This window comes from Pocillopora damicornis, chromosome 3, assembly GCF_964200805.1.
Source record: "Pocillopora damicornis chromosome 3, jaPocDami1.2, whole genome shotgun sequence".
Lineage (NCBI taxonomy): Eukaryota > Metazoa > Cnidaria > Anthozoa > Scleractinia > Pocilloporidae > Pocillopora > Pocillopora damicornis.
In genome coordinates this window covers 20,541,908-20,549,407 of record NC_142672.1, presented here as the reverse complement: position 1 = coordinate 20,549,407, position 7,500 = coordinate 20,541,908, and the positions used below count along the sequence as shown (strand labels likewise).

General features: G+C 40.5%; 1 pseudogene; it reads left to right on the top strand.

Annotated features, from left to right (window-relative positions):
* Nucleotides 1–3,918: 3,918 nt before the first annotated feature.
* Nucleotides 3,919–7,298, top strand: LOC149048765 (uncharacterized; annotated as a pseudogene).
* Nucleotides 7,299–7,500: the final 202 nt, after the last annotated feature.

Sequence of the window (7,500 nt, the reverse complement as noted above, 5' to 3'; positions counted from 1 at the left end):
AATTCACTAAAACCACCATCAAACAAGACAGGGAACCCTACAGGATGGGAACCCTACAGGATGGTATCCCTGTGTTAAGTTTGCTAGGCCCCTGAGCACACAAGGCAGGTAAGTTTTAAATATATCCAACCTAAAGCACTAAGGGGGTTGTAGAGGCTTTAGATGCAATTTCACATAAAAATTATTTATCAAACAATAACATTAAATTGTCTCTTAATTTGTAGAACAACTACAGTAATGAGGAAGGAAAATACACAACACAGAGATGTATTCAACACAAAAAGACAAAGACATCTGTGGAATACAGCTAAGCAATAACTGATGCCTTTATACTGGTATAATTCAAGCCATTTTCAAGAGCTAAAGATGATATCAGCCTCTGGAACATGTGCTGTTTGTAGAATGAAATAAGAGTGCTTGCCCACGGCCATGGATGTCCACTTTTGATTTCAGGACACTGCAAGGAGAAATTTTACTGTCAAATTATTTGACAACACTCTTACCTCAATACTGTAAATTTCAAATAATATCAGCATCTATACATTGATGCAGACTTCCCATTTCAGGATATTACAAAAACGAATTTTACTGTTATGAGATCATAATTCCTTGACCAATACTGCCCCCTTTAAAGGAACAGAACTTGTTGCCTTTCATTGTTTTCATCATGATGAGTGATGTGTAATTAGCAAAACTACTATGAGGAATTTGAATGTTATAATATGTTATAGTGACGATGAAGACTCATCTGACTCAAAATATGTATGCCTTAACTTAATGGACAACCATTATTCCCAACATCTACAAAGACAGTGTCAGATTATAATTTTTCTACAACCTGCCTTTAGTGTGCATCTGTTACAATTATTGTATACAAAAAATTAAATTATAATTTGACCCAGAAATAATAAAAATAGAAATAAATATGTCAGGAATTATTTGGTGGTTATTTGCCTCCAGTTATCAGAGAAAGCATAGAAAAATGTTTTAATTGTGCCTTTCAAAAACATGCAACCTCATGCAAACTCTGGTCCTCCTGCTTTCCTTCCAAAGCCCAAGGGAAAAAAAGTTTTCAAGTTACAATTCATTTTCCTGCATGACAACAAAGGCTTTTGTCTTCAGTACTTGAATAGGGGACAATTGAATCAAAACACGTGAGAATAAACGAACAATGCCAGAATAAACGCAGGAATAAATACAAGGAGTTCAAAAACCAAATTATTATTATCCAGGCCCATGCTATGTTCTACTAAACAGAGTAATATTGACACAAACAATATTTAAGAATTAGAAATCATTTTCCATGTTTGAGAACCTGTTAGGCTAAACTTTGACAGTTACCCTCCCCCCACCCCCCGTCTATATAAGAACCCCTTTAGCCTAAAATTAGAAGAGGGTTTTTATTTTATAAAATCATTTAAAAATGTTTACTTTTTGCGCAGTACATTTACTTCATAATGTTATGTTCTGAATAAGGACTTCAAGTTCGTGTAATTAGTGCTGCAGTAGTTTTCTATTCTATTTAATTAGCAACAATGTTTATTTTTATTCAAAAAATAGTGCATCCATTTTCTTTACACGCAACGTCTCGTGAAACTCGCACTTTAGTCACCCGCGCGCGACTAAAATCTTTTCGACCCCCCTCATGTAACGTGCGCGCGCATATCACGTGCTCAACTCTGCGTCCTGTAATTCTTTCGTCTTTTGCCGTTGGTGCGTGCACAAGATGGCTTCGAATTCTCCAACAAAATCTGCTGCATCCAGCCCTTACAAAGACGTTCATGGGTACATCCATTCTGTTTCTGAAATACAGATACCTGCCAATCCAAAATCTGCTAGATACTTCGACTTCACCATTCAAGAAAACCAAGAAGACACGCGAGTGATCTGTTTCACTGCAGAAAAAAAAGATGAGCTGAAACGAAGGGAGGAAGCCAAACTTCCTACTTCCCTCACAAGCATCAGCCCACAAAAAAGAAGATATGGCGACGGTGTAGAATACAAGATGAACAAGTACTCCAGAATCGAACGAGCTAAAAACTTAGCGTTTCAATGGAAAGCATCGAACACCGACCAAAGTGACCAAATTCTACAAAGTGCACCGAATGGTCAATCTGTAGGACTGAAAGCTAAAGTTTTATTCAAAGGAGATAAGGAAACTGTGTATTCAAAACACGCGAAAAAAAACCTCACCAAATATGACATTGTTGTCACTGACACTACTGGAGTGGTAACTGTAACTCTGTGGGAAAATCAAATCGCCGAAGTTGAACAGCACAGCTGTTATCACTTCAAAGAACTTAAGTTGAATTGGTACAAAAAAATTTATCTCGCCTCTTCCACAAAAATAACGATTAAAAAGTGCGAAAACATCGACATTCCAGGTGAGATTACCAGTGAAGCTGAAAACATAAAACTACATGAAAAGGGAAAGAAGAAAATCACCGGTACTATAATGGCGGTAGAGATTAAGAAGACATACATTTGCATAAATTGCAAGTACAAAATTCCAGATGCTCCTGAATTAAATATTATAAAATGTATCAACTGTAACTTGAAGATCAAGAAACGTGTACTACGGCAAACATCGTGATAAAAGACGAAAGTGGAGAAAATATGGGAAGATTCTTTTGTACACATGCTGTTCTAAGTGAGTTATTTCAAACAATCGCTAGTGCCCCCGGTTACAACACAGACAAAAACATTGACCACTTATCTGCAAATATAATGGAAGAAACCATTCTAAATGTCAGCAACTTATGTTTTCAAGTTATTATGGATGACAAAATTGTAAAATCAATTGAACTTGGTGGTGCTGACTGACATTCACACAAACAATAGAATTTATGGTTAAAAGTTCATTTGCTACATTCTTTGCACAAAAAGGAGAAGTTAACGAAAGCGTTTGCAATTTATGTGCTTTTTATATTGTTTAATATTCTTAATGGAAAGAAATGCATTGAACTTGATAATGCTCAATTACCAGAGAACCTGCACAGGTAGTTTTCCCATTGTTATTGTTACTGTTACTGTTGTTTGTTTTTTTTTTTATATAATATTCTTAATGGACAAAAAAGCATTGAACTTCATAATGCTTAATTACCACAGAACCTGCCCAGGTGGTTTTCCAATTGTTATTGTTACTGTTGTTTTTTTAATTATTAAAGCTATTGTTTAATGTTACGATTTCATTGTTGGAAAGATGGTAACTTTTTCACTACCATATATATAAATCTAAGCATGATGGCAACTCTTAATCAGAGAAAACAAATAATCAAATATTTTACTTTCTTTCTTAGTATCCTTCAGAACTTGATTTTATTCCAAATTTTAATAAAAATATCTACTGCCCTCATTCCATTCCTAACAGTGTTATTGTTACTTTGCTTTGATTGCGTAATTTTTAATGTAGACTAATTAACTACCTGCTTGTAAATAGTCAGCATGAGAAGCACTGTTTAAAAAAATGCATCATACTCCTGTATCTGGGATTATAACACTGCTCAGTTTCAATTACCATAATTTTGCTGTTCATGTTTTTATCTCATTTTGAAATAAACTTATCTTGTGTTAACTTCAATTATTTATGTGAATGTGGCAATTATATCAAGACACTGTCCATTTTTTTATGACGCATGGGGATCCTCCTTGGGTTTAGGGGAGATGCATGTAAAAAAATGGCGCTTCACAGGAGGGGACATAGGCCAAGAAATTAGCCTCTGAATGGGAGGTAACCCCAAATAATTCTCATGACCAGCAATAACAGATACAAAAAAAAATTATCCATTACATGAATGAGCTGGCTCTCAGAGCCCTTTGATTTTACCATAGAAAGTAACTCTTAAGCCTCGACCGCAGGAGCCAAAACAGTGTATCCTCCACCGTGAAAGCACTTCCCGGATTTTCACATCGTGTGTAATGGCGTCTTCTCACCACGCACCTAGACAGTGATGCCTGTCCAAGGTGGAAACTATCAATAGCTTCGAGAACTGGAAGCAAAATCTTCTTTAAAAATTATCACTAGACAGCAACTTCGCCCCCTTCCCAGCAGATGGCGTTCAATGGTTGAAAAAGACTAGAGCCCAACCACTTCGAGGACTCGAAGCCGATGGCGATCACATACCTCTCGCTCGACAAAAGTCAACTTTCTCTAGCTGATGCTAGGTCAGATTGCAAATCATTGCCTATCATTTCCAGAAGCACTTTGGTGAAAAATTCAACATCATTGGAATTAATCTGGCAAACTATTCGCCAACACTTTGGTTTCCAGGCTACCGGCGCAAAAGTTATCGATTTTTCTGACATACACCTTGCAGAGGATGAGCGCCCTGAGGATCTGTACCAACGCCTTGTGGCTTTTGTAGAAGATTCCTTACTACACGCTAAGGATTTAATTCACCATAGTGAACATGTTCCAGAGGATGAGGAACTAACTCCTACCCTAGCAAACTTTGTCGTTCTTACTTGGTTGAGACTCACTCACCCCAGTCTCCCTCGTTAAGTTAAGCAAGGTGAGGTGAGATCTTGCACCCTCGCCTCAATTAAACCCGAGATCTCTCAGGTACTTAATTTTCTCCTTGATGAAATCTGCGCTTCAGATGACGCTTAGATTCTACATAGTTGATTTTCCGTCGCTCCCGTCCGGGCAGCAGGAGTGACCCTAAGACCCACACCATGCAGCCCCATCAGGACAAGGTCTGTCCCTTATGTAAGCAAGCCAGTCACTCTAACACAAACCAGTACACCTTCCTCCCTGACAATGACAGGCGCTTCATGGTAAAAGTGAGACAGATCATCGGTATCGACGACGAAAAAGACACCACCAGCGACCTTGATCCTGATCCACCCTGTCCTGAAACTACTTTGCCTTTTCCTGACGTCGTTGCTTACCATGTTCAGACCCGTCTATCTCCTTACTCTCCAACTGGAAATATGATCCGTCACTCTACCGCAAAACACCTCGGATGTCCCATCATGTCAAGTGCTCAGTCCGTCCAGCAGGCAGATGGCTATTCTGAGCCTCAGGTGGTCGCGCCAGTCAATCTGCATCTGTCCAAGTAGACCCAGACATCATAATAATAATAATAATAATAAAATCGTTATTACCGTGTCAATGTATTTAGCTCATAGAGCTAATTGGGGACACCTACTATTACAAAATTAATAAAAAAAATTATGTACAGTATCATAATAAGTAACAATATAGCCGATAAACTATGCATTAAAATTTTAAAATATTTAGAAATATTAACAATGTTCAGATAACATAAAAATACTTGTACAATGCAGATAATTAGAAAAATCACATGCTGCAAAGATTGCAGCAGTTGCCACTGTCTTCCACTGGGCTGGCCATGTCAACTCTACGGATTTTAGTATTAAAGATGCTAAGGCTTGGTAGTTCACGCATACCATTTTCTAATTTGGACCAGATATATGGTCCTTGATACCTAAGTGTGTGTTTACCATAGCGTATAGTATTAAATCGTGGTATTTCAAAGTCACTATTCCTAGGGTTATAACGAGTACCCTTTCGAGTAAATATCTCAGATATGTAGCTAGATACTAGATCGTTCTTTACTTTACACATTAGTATTGCTATGTCCTGTAAGCGTCTATTATGTAGCGTAGGTAACTTAGCACGCTTAAGAAGTTCCTCATATGTCTCTGTTGTTGTTTTGAAGATTTGTCATTCTACCTGAGGCTGTCAGAGCCCACTTCCAATCTCTGCTCACTAAGTACGACTCCGTATTTGAACCTCAGTTACCAGGCTACAATCGATCCACAGGCCCTTACCAAGCGGAGGTCAACATGGGCCCCGTTAAGCCCCCACAACGAAAAGGCCGCCTCCCCCAGTATGCTTGTAATATGCTCGTAGAGCATATTACAAGGGAAATTTGACCACCTAGAGCAGCTTGATGTCTTCCAACATGCTCCACCCTGCGTCGCATCGCCCAGTGGTCACAAATCATCATCACAGACGTGACAAGTGCCTTTTACCAAATACCTTTGGCTAAAGAGTCCATGAACTATTACGGCGTTGCCACTCTCTTTAAAGGGGTATGAGTAAACGTTTGTTCCGCTATGGGTATTCCCAGTTCGGAAACTGCCCTTGAAGAGGTTATGTGCCATGTCCTAGGCCCACTACTAAGAGACGAATCTGTTGCCAAAAGCGCTGATGATCTGTACTGCGGTGGCAACACTGCCTTCCTCTACATTCACAATGACGTTACCCAGACCCGTAGACCAGCTGTGGATTGTTACTGATGGAGCACTCAGGGACCCTGGAATAGGCGCCACCCTCTACGTGACGCACGGAGACAAGTCACATGTCTCTGTCCAGAGAGTGCATTATTGGCCCACACCAAGCTTTGGATGGCCTTTTGACCGCTCCTCACATACAACTCAACCCCCCATCCTGTCACCAGTTGAAGATGGTCGTCAAATGCTATCTATACGCTATCGATCTGGACAAGGCCATCTCCTGTCTCTGATGGATGCCATTCCTGTGCAGCAATCCAAAGCTCTCCAACCGCATGTATTGAACAGTCCACTTCCCCACCATCCAACACTATTGGTCAGTCCTTTCCCGCAGATGTCATCAAATGCTCTCGCCAGCTTATCTTTGTCCTTCACGTTACTGTGACCTCTTACACTTCCAGCATATCTCTTGAAGATGAGTGTCATCAAACATTACACGATGCCATTGTAAAGCTCTGCTTGGAACTGCGCCCTATGGATGGCCCATCTGCCGTGATCCGTACTGACCCTGCACCTGGCTTTAAGGCTCTCGTTGATGACCCACTCTTAAAGAAGCATAGAATTACAATTGAGCTTGGCAGGGCTAAATTAGGGTCTCTGTAGCCCCTTCTGCCTTGAACTCTCTATCCGTTCACGTGGCCTATCCTTGCGAGAAATGTGGACACAGTGGGACCAGTTTTTGAAACAGCAGATAACCCTTGCTGATGACCATTTAATCGCCCTCCAGCACGAGCAGTGTCTATCCAACCACCCCCTAAGTGAGCACTCCAAAGCCCCCTTGCACAACAGGTGTCCTACTCCTTTCATTGATGTTGGTGGCCCAGTGTACCTTCATTCTGATTGGAACAAGTCTCGAGCCTGCAACTGCTACCTTGTTGTACCCATAGATTCACCCTTCTGTGACATCAAAAAATTCATTGGCTCCCAGTTACAAAGCTCATCGTAACATGTCAAGCTTTCCAAGTGCTTCAAGGTACCCTTAGACTTGGCTGACCCCTTGCGTGTTCCTCGCCCATGTTGCAGACACAACGCCGATGATGAAGACGATACTGGTACCCCACCTCATGCCTGTCATCCCTGATGCAATCTCTGCTTCAGCCTAGCATCTATCTAACACTCCTTGCTGTGTTACACCACCTGCTCCTGACTTTCATTCCGACTGCATCATGGACGACACAGCTGCCCAGCCATCTTCCCATGAGGACCCCTTTCTGGAGAAGGCAGCCATTTCAGCAGACC